Genomic DNA, 20,637 nt, shown 5'->3' with positions numbered 1-20,637 from the left:
ACTAAATACTGGAGTTATGTGGAAGTCGGATTAATGGTCCCCATAGATGTCTATATCCTAATCCCTAGAACCTAGGGATTAGCTTATATGGCAAGGGAGAATTAGTGTTGCAGTGGAATTAAGGTGATTATTCCAGAATATCTGTGTGTGTATAATGTAATCACAAGTATCCTTTAAATATGGCAGAGGTAGGTAGTAGAGGAGGTCAGAATCATTCCATATCAGAAGGACTAGACCAATCATTGCTGGCTTTGCACATAAAGTGTGGCCATACGTTAAGGAATACTGCAACCTCTAGAAACTGGAAAATGCAAGAAAATTTTCTCCTAGAGCCTCCAGAAGGAATGCAAGTCTGCCAAAACCTTGATTTTAGCACAGTAAGACCCATTTAGGACTTCTGATCTCCTAAGCTATAGGATAAACTTGTATTGTTTTAAGCCACTAAGTTTGGAGAAATTTGTTACAGCAGTCATAGGAAAGTAATGTAAGTGCTAGTGTCATAAAAGGAAGGAAGATATTCTCTAAACTGGTTAATTTTAGTAAAATTAGGAAACTTTAAAATGGACATATTCAAGGCAGATGTTAGAAAAATAAGAATAATTTGGGCTGGGCATGGTGGCTTACATCTGTAATCCCAGCACTTTTGGGAGCATGAAGCGGGTGGATCACCTGAGGTGAGGAGTTCGAGACCAGCCTGGCCAACATGGTGAAACCCTGTCTCTACTAAAAATGCAAAATTAGCTGGGCATGGTGGTGCATGCCTGTAATCCTAGGTACTTGGGAAGCTGAGGCAAGAGGATCACTTGAACGCGGGAGGCAGAAGTTGCAGTGAGCTGAGATTGTGCTATCGCACTCCAGCCTGGGCAACAAGAGCAAAACTCTGTCTCAAAAGAAAAAAAAAAAAAAGAAAAAAATAAGAATAATTTGATTCATATAATAATTTATCAAAATTAGCTGCTAATATGTTACTGCTGAAGGTAATTAAAGGATGCCATATGAAATACACAAGAGATCCTTGATTCAGAGAATATTTCCAAATTTGTTGAGTGTCATATAGTTGGAAGGCAAATAAGCTTTTGTATCAAATTATTTGTGCTTTGTTTCCCTTACTAAAACAAAACTTACTGGAATGACGTATATGCCCATCAGAGTGTGTGAAATTCAATCAACATAGCTGTATTTAGAATTTGAATATCACTAGCTGTATCAGAAAGTTCACCTGTATAACCGGCTTCCCCTGGGGAATACTGCCTTCCTATGTAATTTGATTGCCATAGTTACATAGAATGAGAACCTGGCCTCTTGAAAACAAGGTATTGATCTGGTAAGAATCTACCTTATTCTTATTCCTGAAAGCTGTTTTTAGTTGTAAGCATGTAAGGTTCTGAAAAATCACCCTATTTTAAGGGACTATTAACTAAGGTTTGGAGTGATGATTTTTAACCTAATTTGGCATCTAACTTTTTATAGATTGCCATATATTCAAGTTGTGTCATATTCTGCAAAAGTCATATTAGCCACAGAGAGGTCAAGAAGTTCTGGTCCATCACGTACTTGGGAGGCTGAGGTGGGTGGATTGTTTTATCCCAGGAAGTAGCAGCTGCAGTGAGTTGAGATTAAGCCATAGCACTCTGGCCTGGGGAACAGAGTGAGATCCTGTCTCAAAAAAGGAGGAGGAGGAGGAGGAGGAGGAGGAAGGAGAAGGAGGAGAAGAAGAAGAAAAGAAGAAGAAGAAGAAGAAGAAGAAGAAGAAGAAGAAGAAGAAGAAGAAGAAGAAGAAGAAGAGGAGGAGGAGGAGGAGGAGGAGGAGGAGGAGGAGGGAGGAGGAGGGAGGAGGAGGAGGGAGGAGGAGGAGGAGGAGGAGGAGGAGGAGAAGGAGGAGGAGGAGAAGGAGGAGGAGGGAGGAGGAGGGGGGAGGAGGAGGGGAGGAGGAGGAGGAGGGGGGAAGGATGGGAAGGGGGAAGGGGGGAAGGAGGGGAAGGAGGAAGGAGGGGAAAGGGGAAGGAGAAGGAGGAAGAGAAGGAGGAGGAGGAGGAAAGAAGCAAAAGGAGGTGGAGGAGGAGGAGAAGAAGAAGAAGAAGAAGAAGAAGAGGAAGAAGAAGGAGAAGAAGGAGAAGAAGAAGAGGAGGAGGATGAGGGAGGAGGAGGAGGGAGGAGGAGGAGAAGGAGGAGGAGGAGGAGGAGGAGGAGGGAGGAGGAGGAGAAGGAGGAGGAGGAGAAGGAGGAGGAGGAGAAGGAGGAGGAGAAGGAGGAGGAGGGAGGAGGAGGAGGGAGGAGGAGGGGAGGAGGAGGAGGGGGGAAGGAGGGGAAGGGGAAGGGGGGGGAAGAGGGGAAGGGGGAAGGGGGGGAAGGAGGGGAAAGGGGAAGAAGAAGGAGGAAGAGAAGGAGGAGGAGGAGGAGGAAAGAAGCAAAAGGAGGTGGAGGAGGAGGAGAAGAAGAAGAGGAAGAAGAAGAAGGAGAAGAAGGAGAAGAAGAAGAAGAGGAGGAGGAGGAGGGAGGAGGAGGAGGGGAGGAGGAGGAGGAGGAGGAGGGAGGAGGAGGGGGGGAGGAGGAGGGGGGGGAGGAGGAGGGGGGAGGAGGAGGAGGGGGGAGGAGGAGGAGGGGGGAGGAGGAGGAGGAGGGGGGAGGAGGAGGAGGAGGGGGAGGAGGGGGGGGGAGGAGGAGGGGGGGGGAGGAGGAGGAAGGGGGAGGAGGAGGAAGGGGAGGAGGGGGGAGGGGGGGGGAGGAGGAGGAGGGGGGAGGAAGAGGAGGGGGAGGGGGGAGGAGGGGGGAGGAGGAGGGGGAGGAGGAGGAGGGGGAAGGAAGGGAAGGGGGAAGGAGGGGAAGGGGGGAAGGAGGGGAAGGGGGAAGGAGGGGAAAGGGGAAGGAGGAGGAAGAGGAGGAGGAGGAGGAGGAAAGAAGCAAAAGGAGGTGGAGGAGGAAGAGGAGGAGGAGAGGAAGAAGAAGCAGAAGAAGAAGAGGAAGGAGGAGTAGAGCAGGAAAGAAGAAAGAGGAAGAAGAAGGAAGAAGGAAGAAGAAAGAAGAAGAAGGGGGAGAAGAAAGAAGATGAAGATGAAGATGAAGAAGAAGAAAGAAGAAGTAATCCTTGGCCATGAACAGAGGCCCTGACTTTTTATAAACTGCAGATTTCAAGTGGGCCTTATCCCCTTTGGTTTGTTGGTCTTTCAACAAGATACCTCTAACTCTAATTTACATACCAAAGGACAGGAGAAGCAGGGTTGGGTGGGGAGGATAGCTCTCCAAGAACTTTTATGGAAAGGTTAAAATAATTACAGATTTTATGAGCCCATAAAGTTTATTGTTAGTCCTACAGAATTTTCAATTTCTTGCAGAGATTTCTTTCTAAACTGTAAAATTTCATTCTATGCAAATTGTTTAGTCCCTTCTTTTCTTTTCCTTTACCCTATTATTAAAACATTCCCTGGAATGTTTCCTTTATGACCTCATATATGCATATATATGCAGCGCTAGAATTTCAAATAATACTGAGTTCAATTCAACAAGGATAATGTATAAAAATAATTGCTGCATGTTTCTTTAAAGTCAGAGAGAGTGCTTCTAGCAATGTTGATATGGTACCATGTCAATATATGCAAGCATAATTCTTTGTTTAAAACTCAACCATAATTCTTCCTGTCAGATGGGTTCCAGAACCCAAAGAAGTAGTGCAGTTTGGACTATGATGGGATGATGACAGAATAAGTACCCATATTAAAGAGGATTATGCCATATAGAAAAAGCAGGAATTCCCAGGCACTCTGCAAATAAAGAAGCTGATTTGTAAAAAGTTTGAGGTCCTGGTATGGCAATGGCTCATTTCTAACATCTCTGCATATTCCCTGTACATGGAGTTGCCTGATTTTCATAACAGGATCTGTAATTAATAGTCAGATTCTTTTAATGCTTGGGCCCATCTATAGCCATATTTTCAATTTTTCTTAATTTTAGCTATACATTTTCCCTTGCACTCCTAATATCAATTAGTAGCATAATCTAATTCTGGTGTTATAATTGATTTAATAACTTGACATTCAAGTTATTGAATGTACTATATTATAGTACTGCTGTACTATAATACCAGAGGCAGAGTGAACATGTGAGAAAGTGTTCTAAATGTTCATATTCTAGCAATATGCAATAAATAACTTTTTCTCTATTATATTTCCTTAAATATTTTAAATATTTTAGTCAATTGATATTGAGAATTGTGCTATTTTCTCAGTGAAATAAACCAAAGCCTCTAAAAAGAATTTCCCAAAAATACAAAATCAAGGATAAACTGAAACTCAATTTTAGTACGTGCTGTATTAGGTCCTCGGGGTTTTCGATTGATGATAAACGTATATATATTCTTTGTTAAATGTCTATTGATTTCAGCCTTATGTTAAGAATCATTGCTTAGTGGAAAAATAATAGGTGTTAAATGGTAAAATGAAAAACAAATATAATATTTCTTTTAAAAAATATCAATAAGAATACAATCAATGTAATAAATTCCTCTTGTAACATAGTTGATTAGCAATAAGAAAAATGTAGGAAATATTAGGAGAAGAATGTAACATTAACTGCCTGCTAATACAAAGCCTTATAACATATATCTTCAGCAGCTAAATTTACTTTCCTCCAGCTCTTCATGTATAGATACTTTTCATTCACACGAACCTTTGTATTATTTACAACTAATTCATGGTATTATGACGATAGAGAATTTAGCAAGAAAATATTAACTTACTTCTCTAAATCTCCCCTGAGATTAACGACTTGCAAATGGATTCTTTGTCAGAGATGCAGTCTCCATTTTTTAACAACAAGATAGGCTCCTTACACAGCTATCCTCCTACTTGATCAGGGACAAAATATCACTTTTGCTGAAAGCAAACCACTGCTCTGACAGCAATCAAATGATCAAAATTTCACTTTACAGATATAAATTGTTAATGGATTTTTGTAGAAAAAAGTTGTGAGTTATGAATGAGGGAAAACTGAAGGAATCTAGGACAAACAATTTTGTGACTCATTCAAAAATAAGGATTTAAATGTATTGCTAAATCTTGTTTCTCAGAAGTATTATTTGAATAATTCCTTCAATAATTTTTAGACTACCTTCAACGTTGAACCAAATTGCCATAATCTGTGACTGCATGATGTTTCCAAATACAGTCAGCCCTCTGCATCTGTGAATCCCACATCTGTAGATTCAACCAACCATGGATTGAAAATATTTTTTTAAAAAAGGAATGGTTGTGTCTGTACTGAATATGTGCAGACATTTTTTCTTGTTATCATTCCTGTAACAACACAACCATTTATACAGCATTTACATTGTATTAGGTATTACAATTAATCTAGAGATAGTTTAAAATATCCTGGAGGATGTGCATAGGTTATATGGAAATACAACACTATTTTATTTTTTAATTAAAAATATATTTAAAAAATTTTTATTAGAACAGTGGTCCATGTGCATACACCATTTTATATAATGGACAAGCATCTGTGGATTTTGGTATCCTCAGAGGTGGGGGTTTTCCTGAACCAAATACCCCATGGATACTGAGACATGACCATATTGATGGATGTGGTCCTTCTCCATTTTCTTTTGTTCCCATAACCCTTCCCAGTAGTTAGGCCACCATTGCCCCAAAGTTCATCACAATAGAACCAAAGAACCAAGGTAGCGACTTCCTGTTTTTGTTTGTGTGAGTATTAATACTGGGTGTCTACTTGATTGGATTGAAGGATGCAAAATAGCGATCCTGGGTGTGTCGGTGAAGGTGTTGCCATGGAGATTAACATTTGAGTAAGTGGACTGGGAAAGGCAGACCCACCCTTAATCTGGGTGGGCACAATATAATCAGCTGCCAGCATGGTCAGCATAAAAGCAGACAGAAGAACGTGAAAGACTAGACTGGCTTAGCCTCCCAGCCTACATCTTTCTCATGTGCTGGATGCTTCCTGCTCTTGAACACTGGACTCCAAGTTCTTCAGCTTTGAGACTCAGATTGGCTTCTTTGCTCCTCAGTTTATAGATGGCCTACTGTGGGACCTCACCTTGTAATCGTGTGAGTCAATACTCCCTTTTATTTTGAGATGGAATCTCGCTCTGTCACCCAGGCTGGAGTGCAGTGGCTGGATCTCGGCTCACTGCAAGCTCTGCGTCCTGGGTTCACACCATTCTCCTGCCTCAACCTCCCGAGTAGCTGGGACTACAGGTGCCTGCCACAACACCCAGCTAATTTTTTTGTATTTTTAGTAGAGATGGGGTTTCACCATGTTAGCCAGGATGGTCTCGATCTCCTGACCTTGTGATCCGCCTGCCTCGGCCTCCCAGAGTGCTGGGTATACAGGTGTGAGCCACATGCCCAGCCAATTCAATACTCCTTAATAAACTCTCCTTTATATATACATCTATTGTATCAGTTCTGCCCCTCTAGAGAACCCTGTCTAATACAGTTTGCTTGCTTGCTTGCTTGCTTTTTAAGTTCAACTGTTCAAGTCCAAGTATAATACAGAAAATATAGGTGGTATAACATTTGACAAAATACCTAAGTGAGTTCCACTCTGCCCCCATCTTCCTTCATTTTGTTAAAGAAATAAACTATTCAATGACACCTGTTAAACCATGTTAAAGATGTTATTCAGGACCATGATGATAGGTATTGGGACCATGGCACTGTGATTTTGCACTGGAGACAGATTGGTCTTAACTCTAAAGATAGCATGGACAAGTCAGAATTTATAGCCAAAGAGCAGGATGGGGTCAGTGGATCAAAAATTACTGTAAGAGGAAATATTAGGGTGGTGAGAGGGATTCTGACTAAATAGACCTAAACAAGATTCTTGCTGAAGATAGGCCAGGGTGACTCAACATCACCTGGGGGATGGTAGGAGATGAGGAACTGATAGGATAACAAGGGTGATCACATGTCAACAGTGGAGGGTTCTTGCTCAGCTGACTTAGGGTTCTTTGCTAAAACTGGATTTTGGAAGGAAGTACACAGATGGGCCTAAGAGAAGGTTCAGGAGCCTGGCTAAAGCAAGAAATCTTTGTCAATTCCTACCTGAGAGCAAATTAAAAAACCAAAAATCCTCTTCCTGTGCTGGAAGAGGGAGAAAACATTGGAAATAAAACAAAAGAGACCCCTAGAAAAGAGGCCTGCACCTGTCCAAACCAATCCCTGGATAGGGAGAGGGATGATCTGATAGACTATTGAGATAAATTTAGGTATCCAAGAGTGTGTGTGTCTAGTGTCCTGCTTTTTGCCAGGTGGCCCTATGGATCAGATGAGATGTTTGGGGTAGCCTAAACAATAAAGAGACTTCTGAGACTTCCAGGAAGAAGTTCAGTTGCACACAACTTGTTCTCTCTTTCATCCTTAACTCTTTTAAAAACTGTACATAGCAGATACATAATTAATGAACTAGAGCTGTTTATAAAAATATCAATGAGGCCGGGCACGGTGGCTCACACCTGTAATCCCAGTGCTTCAGGAGGCCAAGGCAGGTGGATTACTTGAGGTCAGGAGTTTGAGACCAGCCTGGTCAACATGGTGAAACCCTGCCTCTACTAAAAATATAAAAATTAGCCCAGGCCTAGTGGCAGGCACCTGTAATCCCAGCAACTTGGGAGGCTGAGACAGGAGAATCCCCCTTGAACCTGGGAGATGGAGGTTGCAGTGAGCCGAGATCGTGCCAGTCTGGACAACAAAAGCAAAACTCTATCTCAAAAAAAAAAAAAAAAAAAAAAAATCAATGATTTAAACAAATATTTATTGAATGTTATGTGTGATCATTTTAGAGAACTAAAGAGGGAGTAATATGCAGCCCATACAATCAATGTTTTAAGAGTCATAGAAAGGAAAAATTCAGAGTGGAATGAAGTAAGACTCATGGAGAAAGCAGGTCTTGGGTGGGAGGTGGCAACCTATTTAGTAAAAATAAAACAACTCCCTCCAGAAAAAAGAAAAAAAAAGCAGTCAAGGAAAGAATAGGTCTTCAAAAGGATGATCTTTTATTTCTGGAATCCCCTCTAGGCTAAACTCAATCACTAAAGCATGAAAATATAAAACTGCAAAAGAATTGAAAACCAATAATAAATGATAACTCCTGTTCCTCTGAAATTGTTCAATCCAGCAATGAGTAAAAAATGCTGTTTGTGGCCTGGCGCGGTGGCTCAAGCCTGTAATTCCAGCACTTTGGGAGGCCGAGACGGGCGGATCACGAGGTCAGGAGATCGAGACCATCCTGGCTAACACGGTGAAACCCTGTCTCTACTAAAAAATACAAAAAACTAGCCGGGCGAGGTGGCGGGCGCCTGTAGTCCCAGGCGCTGAGATCCAGCCACTGCACTCCAGCCTGGGCGACAGAGTGAGACTCCATCTCAAAAAAAAAAAAAAAAAAAAAAAAAAAAAAAAAAAGAAATGCTCTTTGTTAAGGATTAATTGTGGATGTAGATATACTAAACGACTTCACTTCAGCAGGCAAAAGGGAATTACAGCTTTTTGTTTTTGTTCCCTGGTTAGTCTTCAGGCAGCAATGTTAAAAAACACCAAAATTATTCTGAAAAGTAAATTTCCCTAAAGAATCAAGTCCTTATGTTAAGGACCAAGTGCTGCAGTTTGAGGGAATTTCTCGGGTGCTAAATTGTGAAATCATTGTGTGTGTGTGTGTCTCTGTGTGTGTGTGTGTGTGTGCGTGTGAGAGAGAGAGAGAGAGTTTCTTGAGAAAATTCTTTCACCTGTACCTCTTGGCTAAGCCTGTTGCTTCATTACTTCCTGCAGATGCTTTTCCCAGAAGACATAACTATTTCATTACTTACTCTGAAAGGGTATTGTGAAGCTGCTGTGGAATAAATTGTGTCCCTTTGAAATTCTTATGTGAAGCCCTAACCCTCAGTATGATAGTATTTGGAATGGAGCTTTGGACAGTAATTAGGTTTAGATGAGGTCATAGGGCTGGGGCCCCATGATGGGATTAGTGCCCTTAAAGAAGAGATGCCAGATAACTTGCCCTCTTACTCTCCCTGCCATGTGAGGATACAGCAAGAAGGCATCTTCTGCAAGCCGGAAAAAAGGTTCTTGCCGGAACTTGATCATACCAGCATCCTGATCTTGGACTTCCAGCCTCCAGAACTTCAAGAAAATGAATTTCTGTTGTTTAAGCCACAACAACAGTATTTTGTCATGGCAACCCAAACTGACTAAGAAGCATTGCATTTGCCAGCATGAGGATGCTTTCTGAATGTCAAGTGGTTATTGACTTTTAGTCTACCGGAATGCATTATCATGAACATAAACTACTGCCGCTTACCACTTATATGTCATCATGTCAGTGCTGGAGCTGAGTCTAATTACAAAATGCCAGTGGCAAAGAGACACCAACTGTTACTGTTTAAGAGAGTAGTTATACTACTAGACAGCAGAACTAGGCACAAATGAAAAAGAAGCCTTTAATGTTAGCTCAGAGATTAGGAAGCCTCACATCTTCCTGTGTAAGGGCCATGCTTTTACAATTTGGATATATCACAAACTTTCTGTTTATGATAACCTTTACTTATTACCATCTATACAGAGCTCAAGATGTTTTTGCTTGATATGTATGTCTAGTTGAACAAGTGTAAACCCGAAAAGCACTCTAATGCTTATGATTTGAGCTGCAATAGCAGACTCTATAGCAATGCCTTCTTTGAAAGTGTGGTGTAGAGAACCTTCAGGATGTTCAGACTGAATGACTCAATGAATCCCAGGTTGGTTCAATGGCTTGAATCAGGTATGAGGGCATGTGTAGGAGAGAAACTGCTTGAGTTATCTAAGCCATTCCTAAGCCAGGAACATAAATTATCAGCCCCACCTTTTGGGGAGAGTCACATTATCTCATAAATTATGGTGACTGTGCTATATACACAGAATCAGGGGATGTCTGCATGAAAGTAATGACTAGAAGCTACTTTTGAAGACTTGTAAGAACAGTAATTTTTCCTCAAGTGCAAGTTCCCTTTATATGAAATTCTGGTATACTTAACCTCATTTCTATTCGTGTTTTGGTAAGCATGAAAATTTTATTTCTAAAATAGGTTACTATTTTGGGGGGCAATTAAGAAAAGAGTGCTGGTGTGGTGGCTCAGGCCTATAATCCCAGCACTTTGGGAGGTCAAGACAGGCAGATGACTTGAGCCCAGGAGCTCGAGACCAGCTTGGGCAACATGGCAAAATCCTGTCTCTACAAAAAAATACAAAATTTAGCCGGGCATGTTGGCACATGCCTGTAGTCCCAGCTACTCAGGAGACTGAGGCAGGAGGATCACTTGAGCCCAGGGTGGTTGAGGGTTCAGTGAGCCATAATTGCACCACTGCACTCCAAACCGAGTGACAGATGGAGATGGAGTCTCAAAATAAATAAATAAATAAATAGTCTGGGCACAGGGGCTCACACCTGTAATCTCAGCACTTTGGGAGGCCGAGGCAAGCAGATCACTTGGAGTCAGGAGCTTGAGACCAGCCTGGCCAACGTAGTGAAACCCCGTGTCTACTAAAAGTATAAAAATTAGCAGGGAGTTGTGGTGTATGCCTGTAATTCCTGCTGCTTGGGAGGCTGGGGCAGGAGAATGGCTTGAACTTGGGAGGCAGAGGTTGCAGTGAGCCGATATCATGCCATTGCACTCCAGCCTGGGGGACAAGAGTGAAACTCCATCTCAAAAATTAATTAATTAATTAATTAATTAATTACATTTAATTAAAAATAAAAAGAGAATTAGAAATAGAAAATAGGAAAATGATAAGAATATTGATGGCATATTAGGAGAACAAAAGTTTAGAAATTAAGCTAGAGAAAGAAAGATGAAAACAAATCCAGCTATGGGAATCACCCTGCTACATCTGTTAGAAACAAGGAACTGAGACACCTCTGAAAGGGCAGGTGAACTGGGGGCTGCTTCTAGGCCTATGGTGGGATTCTGGGGGCCAATAGTAAACAGTATTGGGTCACAAACGCAGAAAAGCTTTAAATATTTGAATGAAGAAGAAGGCACACAAAAAGAATAACTTTTAGGATGTCTATTAACCTATAGAAAAGTTAAACAAGTTTACCAGCATTTCCTTGAAACTACAAGGACAGCAGATTCTAAAAAGTTTCTCATAATCTGGAAACGTAAATGTAAATTAATTTATGGTGCTCATCATTATCCATTTGAAATGTTTTAAAATCCAGCTTTAACCTCAGCCCCTATCTAATAGATCAAATGCACAGTGAAAGGAAGACTGTATTTGACAGACGTTTTTACATCTGTTCAGTTTCACTATATATGGATATAAGATATATATACATAAAATATATATATGATATATATATAAAAGTTAGACAAGTTTACCTAAACATATTGATACAAAGTGGGATAAACATTATAAATGATCTCAATTTCAGACAGGATTTACTGCTAAATGAGTCCAGGTCAGGACAGGTTTTGCTGCCAAGTGAGTTATGAATGCATTTTCAGTTTTAGGAGAGTTTTAGACTTCAGATGTAGAATCGTGGGATTGCAAACCTATATTACTTTTTTTTTAAATGCCAAAACTCAGTTTTGGCTAAGAATTATAGAGTTGTGCCAAGTAATACTTTTTCAACTATAATTGAGGTCATACAATCTGTTTTGCACAAAGTATAGAGTACAAAGGAACAGTTATGGTATCTCCGAAAGGAGTTATGTAGACATTCCCCCAGAGTAACTCTAGGCACAGAACCATTGGGACAATCTTGTCTTGTGAAGCTGGTCATAGGAACACACTCAAAATTTCCACAACTTTTTCAAGTGTCCTTGTTTTTGACAAAGTAGAAGAAGTAAGTAATCCTATTTAGCACACACTTTTGGTCCCACAGATTGTCAGGAGATCAGAGTAGTTCAATTATGGGATGTTTAGCCTATTCATTCCAGGATACTAACTCACTCCATCAAACTCCAGTTTGCTCCTGAACAGTTAACAGCGTGTTCTGCTCAGGTTTCATAATGAAGTGTGTGTGTGTGTGTGTGTGCATGCACGCGAGCGTGTGTATCTGTTTACCAGTAGCATTCTCTCAATTTCTCTCTCTCTTTCAGTATTGCTCCCTTTCTCTCAATGTCTCTCAATATCTCTTTCTCAATCTATCTCTCTTTCTCAACAATTTCCCAATTTTGCTGCTAGAAAAAAAGGTTGCATTGGCTATTACCAAGCGTCAGACTAGGAACAGGTATGCTTTTGACTATTTCGCCCTTTATTAGTTCGAAAATTGCAACTCAGCCTGCAATTATTTTAGCACAAACCAAATCAAAAGAAACATAAACACTGATACCAAACCACAGCATCCTAGATATACAAAGCAGAAGCATTTCAGAAAAAATCAATAGACTGAACAAAACAGAGAAACAGAAAATAGTAAATACAGGGAATGTGAGGAAAAATGGATGACAGCCTCCTAGAGTAACTGAATATTGGCTCATAACAGAAAATAAAGATGGAAAAGCAGTGTGAGACCAGGCATGAACTGATGTGCATGGGCTAAAATGCTCCCATTGCTAATCTTTGTCACCTCTGTGATAAATGGAGGGGGAATAATTTTTTTTACAGCAATAGCTAATGTACATACGGCAGTTTTTATGTGCCGGATATTATCCGGGTATTTTATATAAATTAGCTTATTTACTTCCTACAGCAACCTTATGAAGAGGGTACTACTACTACTCTCATTTTATAGGCGAAGGGACTAAAGCACAGAGTAGTTCAGTAAACCAGCCCAAATTTTGCAGAGCTAGGAAAGCATGGAGGTGGAATTTAAGCCCAGATAGCTTCTTCTGTCTTCACTGTTAACAACCATCATATTCCAGTGACAAAATAAGTATGGGGACCAACTAGAGAAAGAGTCATTGTAGAACTAGATTGGAGCGGAAGTGAGAATGTCTAGTGGATTTTTTTTTTTTTTAAGATGGAGTCTTGCTCTGTTGCCCAGGCTGGAGTGCAGTGGCACCATCTTGGCTCACTGCAACATCCACCTCCCAGGTTCCAGTGATTCTCCCACCTCAGCCTCCCAGGTAGCTGGGATTACAGGCACGTGCACCACGCTTGGCTAATTTTTGTATTTTTAGTAGAGATGGGGTTTCACCATGTTGGCCAGCCTGGTCTCGAACTCCTGGTCTCAAGTGATCCACCCGCCTCGGCCTCCCAAAGTGCTGGGATTTCACGCACAAGCCACTGCGCCTGGTCCCTTTTGATGAAAGATGGAGGTTGATATTCTTGCCTGCTGAGTTTAGAGCGCAGAGACTGTTAAATCTGGAGTTGTGGCAGCCACTTGCTATCACATGGACACTTTGCCTGCTACCACCACAATAGAAGAAAAAGTCAGGGTGTGGAGAGAGGCCAAACTCTGAAAATAAGACTTGAGCCTTGAATCCAGTCATGTCCAAACTCTCTCTCTTACTCAAGGTTTTAGTTGTGTGAGGCAATAGATTCTCTTTAACAAACCTCATTTGTATCGGGTTCTTTGTCATTAAAAAATGTACTAGCAAATACAGAGTAAGAGTTTGGAAGAGAAATAAGGTTGGTTTCAACAACTCATGCTTGAGGTTGTCAGTAAAACAATAACTGGAGATGTTCCATAGATACTTGGGAATATAAACTAAATGAAAGGTCACATGCAGAGATGCCTGTTCAGAGACTCCTTCAGCAGTTGGAGTTGATTATAAAGAGACTAATTGAACAATGAGTGTGAGTTAACTCTACAACTCAGGTGGTTGTACAGTTGAGTGGAAAATCAAAGACGGAGCTCCAGGGAAGTGGTGTTCTTAATATTTTCAAAATACATGTGCCCGGTCAATAAAATTTTTAAGAAAATTTTCCAATGTAGGCTTAAGTGGTTGCAAAGTGTATACTTTTCTGCATATTCTGACATTTTAAAGTAAAATGGTTATATCACTCTTTTAAATATATCATATGAATTCCAAAAGCTGTACCAATTTAATATTTATCATAAACCATTAAAAAATACATGCACAAACTCTTCTTTAACATAGAAATGCACATTGTCAGCTTTTTTCTTGAACTCATTTCAATTATATTTCCCTAAAGTATTTTACCCTAAAGTAATATATTTTAATGCTTAGAAATATTTAATAAATCATTTTATACTTCTCTCCATAAAAAATATGTATAAAAACTGAACCTAAGGCACTTTTATTTTCTGTGATTACAGGGCTGTATGCTAAAAATGCTTTTCTAGATTGAGGTATTAAAATGATTTTCAGTACCAACATACCAAAACAAGGTATATATGTTACGATTGGGTAACTAATTATTAATGTAAACCATTTTGGAAATGCATGTGGAAATAGCTGTTAGTTATATCATTGCCACCTCTATGCCACCTGCGGTGGTAATAATGATAATAGGAATAATAATAGTAGTAGTTAACATATATTGAATTTTATTATGTGCCAGGCATTGTCTAAATCCTTTTCCTTTTAGTTTACTTACTCTTCGCAGCAACACTATGATGTGGCGACTTTTACTACCCACATTTTAAGTTTGTCTCTGGATTACTATTACTTACGATTACTTATCACTAGAAGAAAATGGGATTTTTAGTATCGATTCTACTTTTTAATTTTAATGATGTATAATCTGAGAAATCTTTACTCCCATAAGTAACTAATGGGAATAGAAGGTTTTATTGTGGCAGTATTACTCAATATTTAAAACTTCGTTCAAGTTACATGCTAAAAAATTGTATTTTTATTTTATTTATTGTTTAGTTTTAATTTTTTAATTTTTATTTTTTTTGAGACAGGGTCTCACTCTATTACTCAGGCTGTGGTGCAGTGGCACAATCACAGCTCACTGCAGTCTCAAACTCTCAGGCTCAAGCGATACTCCCACCTCAGCTTCCTGAACAGCTGGGACTCAAGGTACCTGCCACCATGCCCGGCTAATTTTTATTTTATTTTTTTTTAGAGATCAGGGTTTCACCATGCTGCCCAAGCTTGTCTCAGACTCCTGGGCCCAAGCAATCTGTCCACCTCGGCCTCCCAGAGTGTTGGGATCATAGGCGTGAGCCACTGAACCAGGCCACATTTTTATTTTAAATTATCTCATTGACAACACAATTAGGTGCTCCTTCAATTCTGTTGAAATCGTGGAATTAGAAACTACCTAACTTGCAAGTATATTTGTTGCTCGGTTAGAGTAATTTCATTTCTGGGAAGTCTCCCAAAGAGGCTTCACTAAGAGTTATCAGATGATTATTAGTTACTCTTACTCTTTCATTTGGAGGCATCTCAATATACACAGAAAATGCTAGGAAAATCTAAAAGTTGTTAGTTCACCTTTGCAAATATAATATTTCACCTGATACGTGATTTATTTATTTTAAAAAAATTCTTGGAGCTTCAAGATTAGTTCATTCAATGTATGGATAACGTCCAACGTGTAAAATAATTGGCCAAACCCTCGTTTTGTCAAACTAATAAGCCAAATCATACTTACTTTTTTTTTTTTTTTTTTGAGAATGGGTATCGCTGTGTTGCCCAGGCTGGAATGAAGTGGTGCGATCACAATTCACTGTAGCCTTATCTCTCAGGCTGAAGCGATCCTCCCATCTCAGCCTTCTGAGTAGCTGGGACTACATTCATTCATTCATTCATTCATTCATTCATTTTAGAAATGTTGCCTAGACTGGTCTTGAACTCCTGGACTGAAGCAATCCTTCCACCTCAGCCTCCCAAAGTGCTGGATTACAGGTATGAGTCACTGTGTGGAGATTCACGCTTACTTTCCATCAGAATAAAAAAAAAAAAAGACTTCATTTTTGAGTTAATATACATCCCAATCATTATAATCTTCCTTCCCAATTCTAAGGCTAAGATAAATATTTAGGTAAGTCGTGAAGCTTTGGCAGGAGTTTGTTACAGAATGAAATAAGGGACTGCCACTTGTCTGAGTCTCTTTTGTTTTCCTTCGAGAAGAATCTATTGTCAGGGATAATGCATTTTGTGATCATGTGTAGAAGTTGGAAGAGATGAGGTTGTTGACCGAAACTGCCATGATTTTTGCTGCCCTACCCAAGCATACATCTATGGTTCACTATGAATAGAAATAGATTGGCCGCCCGCAGCTTCCCAGTCCCAGGACCGGGGGACGCGCACCTCTGCTCCGGCGCGGGTCAGGCCGTGGCGGAGGGACTGGCCGGTCCCTTCCTCCGCGCCGGCCCCAGCCCCGCGGCTGCCGCCGCGCTCCGAGCCCGCATTCCCGAGCTGCCGCTGTCGTCGCTCACTCGGCGCCTCTCTCCCGGACGCCCTCTCCTCGGGACGATGGCGCGCGGCGGCCGCCGCCTGGGGCTCGTCCTGGGGCTGCTGCTGGCGCTGCTGCTGGCCCGCGGGCGCTGCGGGCCAATCCCACCGTGCGCAAGGAGCGCGTGGTGCGGCCCGACTCGGAGCTGGGCGAGCGGCCTCTAAGGGACAACCAGAGCTTCCAGTACGGCCAGGAGGCCTTCCTGGGCAAGGAGGACTCCAAGACCTTGGACCAGCTCACCCCGGACAAGAGCAAGGAGAGGCTGGGGAAGATTGTTGATCGAATCGACAATGATGGAGACGGTTTTGTCACTACTGAGGAGCTGAAAATCTGGATCAAACGGATGCAGAAAAGACACATCTTCGATAATGTCGCCAAAGTCTGGCAGGATTATGATAGGGACAAGGATGACAAAATTTTCTAGGAAGAATACAAACAAACCACCTATGGTTACTACCTAGGAAACCCCGCGGAGTTTCATGATTCTTCAGATCATCACACCTTTAAAAAGATGCTGCCACGTGACAAGAGAAGATTCAAAGCTGCAGACCTTGATGGTGCCCTGACAGCCACTCGGGAGGAGTTCACTGCCTTTCTGCATCCTGAAGAGTTTGAGCATATGAAGGAAATTGTGGTTTTGAAAACCCTGGAGGACATCGACAAGAACAGGGATGGGTTTGTGGATCAGGATGAATATATTGCGGGTATGTTTTCCCATGAGGAGAATGACCCTGAGCCAGACTGGGTTTCATCAGAACGGGAGCAATTTAACAAATTCTGAGATCTAACAAGGACCGGAAGTTGGACAAAGACGAGATTCGTCACTGGATCCTCCCTCAAGATTATGATCACGCACAGGCTGAGGCCAGGCATCTGGTATATGAGTCAGACAAAAACAAGGATGAGAGGCTAAAGAGGAAATATTGGAGAACTGGAACATGTTTGTTGGAAGCCAAGCTACCAATTATGGGGGAAGATCTCACAAAGAATCATCATGAGCTTTGATAGACACCAGAATATGGCAGACTGTCATAGGCATTGTTATTGTCTTGGATGGTTGCTTCAATTGTCTAATTTACAGCAGTTGTGTTCCTACAAAAAGCAAGTTTATACCTCAGATTGGGGTATAAAAACTGTTTTTCACTCAGTATTTACTGGAACATGGACATCACTATTCTTTCAGTAAGATTTCTCCCAAAACACTTGAAAACCTTGGTAAATTACAGTTCTCTCTGGGGATATATTCGTACAACACGACTTTTTAAAAGTTTTTTTCCCCCCCCAGCTGGGCGCCCTGGCTCAAGCCTGTAATCCCAGCACTTTAGGAGGCCAAGGCGGGCAGATCACGAGGTTAGGAGTTCAAGACCAGCCTGGCCAACATAGTGAAACCCCGTCTCTACTAAAAAAATACAAAAAAAAAAAAAAAAAAAAAAAAAAAAAAAAGGCCAGGCTTGGTGGCAGGCACCTGTAGTCCCAGCTACTTGGGAAGCTAAGGCAGGAGAATCTCTTGAACCTGGAAGTCAGAGACTGCAGTGATCCAAGATCGCGCCACTGCACTCCAGCCTGGGTGACACAGCAAGACTTTGTCTCATTTTTTTTTTTTTTAAATTAAAACTTAAAGGAGAACAAAACTTGACAAAGCTCTGTTCTTCAGAAGTTGGGTGGGTTGGAGGAGGCAGTAATATGAAGTGACTGCCATGTATTTTAACTACCAGATTTTATATATTTGCCACTGTTAACTAGTTGGAAAGTGGAAATTCTTATCAAAAGTGGTATCATCCTAGGTAAGCTTATTTCAGAATAAGTCTAATATTTCAGATTCTTCCTTCTCGACTTTATAGTCTGAGCTGTTACTGTAAGTGGTGTGTATGAAACCTCCATGCATTTTCCAGGATGGACCTGCTAATATGCACAATAAATCCATGTCTTTGTTTTTCTACTAAAAAGCAATCAAGAAAGATAATGTGAAAAAGAAAGGAATGTAGAGGTAGGGAAAAAGATGAATGTCAGACATTTGAAGAACTATAGGAAAATGATAAACACTAAATATACTTGAGGAAACTTTCTTGGTGTGCCAGTGAGGTAGGCCTGATCTTTGAAACAGTGAATAGGAATACAATGTGTTTCCTCGATGATCACTGATTAGAAGGAGGTGGTGGGATCCTTGGGAAGCCAAATGTAGTGAAGTTCTGGATCATGGCCCATCCAGTCCAGTGAATCCATGACCCTCGGCCTCTTACCCCAGAACAGCTTATACTATGGAATGAGGACAAGGTGATATTCTGAGCCATGGACTGAATTGGCAGACACAACCTGTCAGATGAAAATTTCACCTTGTAAGGAGGAGGTGAATGAAATAAAGGATCCCCTAAAGATTTTTTTTTTTAAAAAGAAATAGGTTTAAGACAGAGAAAAGTGCTGAGACCTACTATGCGTTTATGGTGTCTTCATTAAAGATGGCTTCATCCCATTATCCTCAGCAAACTAACACAGGAACAGAGAACCAAACACTGCATGTTCTCACTTGTAAGAGGGAGCTGAATGGTGAGAATACATGGACATATGCGGGGGAACAACACACACTGGGGCCTGTGGGCAGGCAGCTGGTGTAGGGGAGGAAGAGCATCAGGAAGAATAGCTAGTGGACGCTGGGCTTAATACCTAGGTGATGGGATGATTTGTGCAGCACACGCTTTCCTATGTAACAGACCTGCACATCCTGCACACGTACTTTGGCACTTAAAAGTTAAAATATCAACACAGATATTTTGAATTATCCCTGTGTTTTCACTCTAGAATTTTCACTCTCAGGGTGATTCAATACAGTTTTGGAATGCATGAAAGACACGTCTTTCTTTTGTAATAATTGAAATGCAGCTGTGAAAGGTGAGGAGAGATAGCAAGAAAGAACAGGCATGATATCTTGACCATGATGTGTTGTCAAGAAGATCAAGTTTGGAAAAGAATAGTTATGGAATTTGAGGATTTGGAAATTGATAATCTTAAAACTATTCATGCCCCTTTATCCCTTGAAAAGTCGTAGAGTACCTCCAGGGGCATGTCGGTCCCATTTGAAAACTGTGCTTTAGTTATTTAAGGTTTGGGGAAGGTGAATCCGCTGAAGTAAACATCAGAGAAACCCTACAGAGAATGGGTTCTCAACCTGGGATTTTGTGGGTGCACTCCAGTGTGGGGCACAAGCCCTCTAAACTTGTACTAAAATTTTTGTGTCCTAATACATTTTGGCAAGTGGATAATTTTAATAGCTTTCATCCGTAAGTGACTATCACTAAAAAATGTTTAGATTCCGTATTATGAAGGGAATATACTAGGTCAAGTTTTCTATAACTAATGTATGCTTTCTTATTAGTGAACTTTTTGTTTGTTTGTTTGCTTGTTTTTAAGATAGAGTCTTGCCCAAGCTGGAGTGCAGTGGTGCCATCTTGGCTCGCTGCCACCTCCGCCTCCCAGGTTCAAGCGATTCTCCTATCTCATCCTCCCAAGTAGCTGGGACTACAGGTGTGCACCACCAGCCCAGCTAATTTTTGTATTTTTAGTAGAGATGACGTTTTACCACATTGGCCAGGCTGGTCTTGAACTCTTGGCCTCAATGGATCTGCCTGCCTCAGCCTCCCAAAGTGCTGGCATTACAGGCATGAGCCACCACATCGGGCCTTTTATTAGTAAACTTTGAAAGGTCAGTTGATACCTTGTGTGGTTCCAAAAAGGTTTCAACAGCTTAAAAAGCTACGAATAATAAAGCAAAATAAAATGAGGGAACCAGAGTAAATGGAACATCAGGGTTTAGGAACGCTTTTACACTGTTGGTGGGAATGTAAATGAGTTCAACCATTGTGGAAGACAGTGTGATGATTCCTCAAGGATCCAGAGCCGGAAATACCATTTGATCCAGCAATCCCATTTCTCAAAGGATGATAAATCATTCTACTATAAAGACACATGCACATGTATGTTTATTGCAGCACTGTTCACAATAGCAAAGACTTGGAACCAGCCCAAATGCCCATCAGTGATAGACTGGATAAAGAAAATGTGGCACATATTTATCATGGACTATTATGCAGCCACAAAAAAGAATGAGTTCATGTCCTTTGCATGGACACTGATGAAACTGGAAGACATAATTCTCAGCAAACTAACACAGGAGCAGAAAACCAAACACTGCGTGTTCTCACTCGTAAGTGGGAGTTGAACAGTGAGAACACATGGACACGGGGAGGGGAACATCATCATACACTGGGGCCTGTCAGGGAGTTGGGGGAAAGGGGAGGGAGAGCATTAGGACAAATACCTAATGCATGCAGGGCTT

General features: G+C 41.2%; 1 pseudogene; it reads left to right on the top strand.

The window, feature by feature from the left end:
• Window positions 1–16,327: 16,327 nt before the first annotated feature.
• LOC126952017 (reticulocalbin-1-like) lies at window positions 16,328–17,312 on the top strand (annotated as a pseudogene).
• Window positions 17,313–20,637: the final 3,325 nt, after the last annotated feature.

This window comes from Macaca thibetana, chromosome 4 (assembly GCF_024542745.1).
Source record: "Macaca thibetana thibetana isolate TM-01 chromosome 4, ASM2454274v1, whole genome shotgun sequence".
NCBI lineage: Eukaryota > Metazoa > Chordata > Mammalia > Primates > Cercopithecidae > Macaca > Macaca thibetana.
The sequence above is the reverse complement of the archived record's forward strand: the minus strand, read 5'-3'. Positions and strand labels throughout refer to the sequence as shown.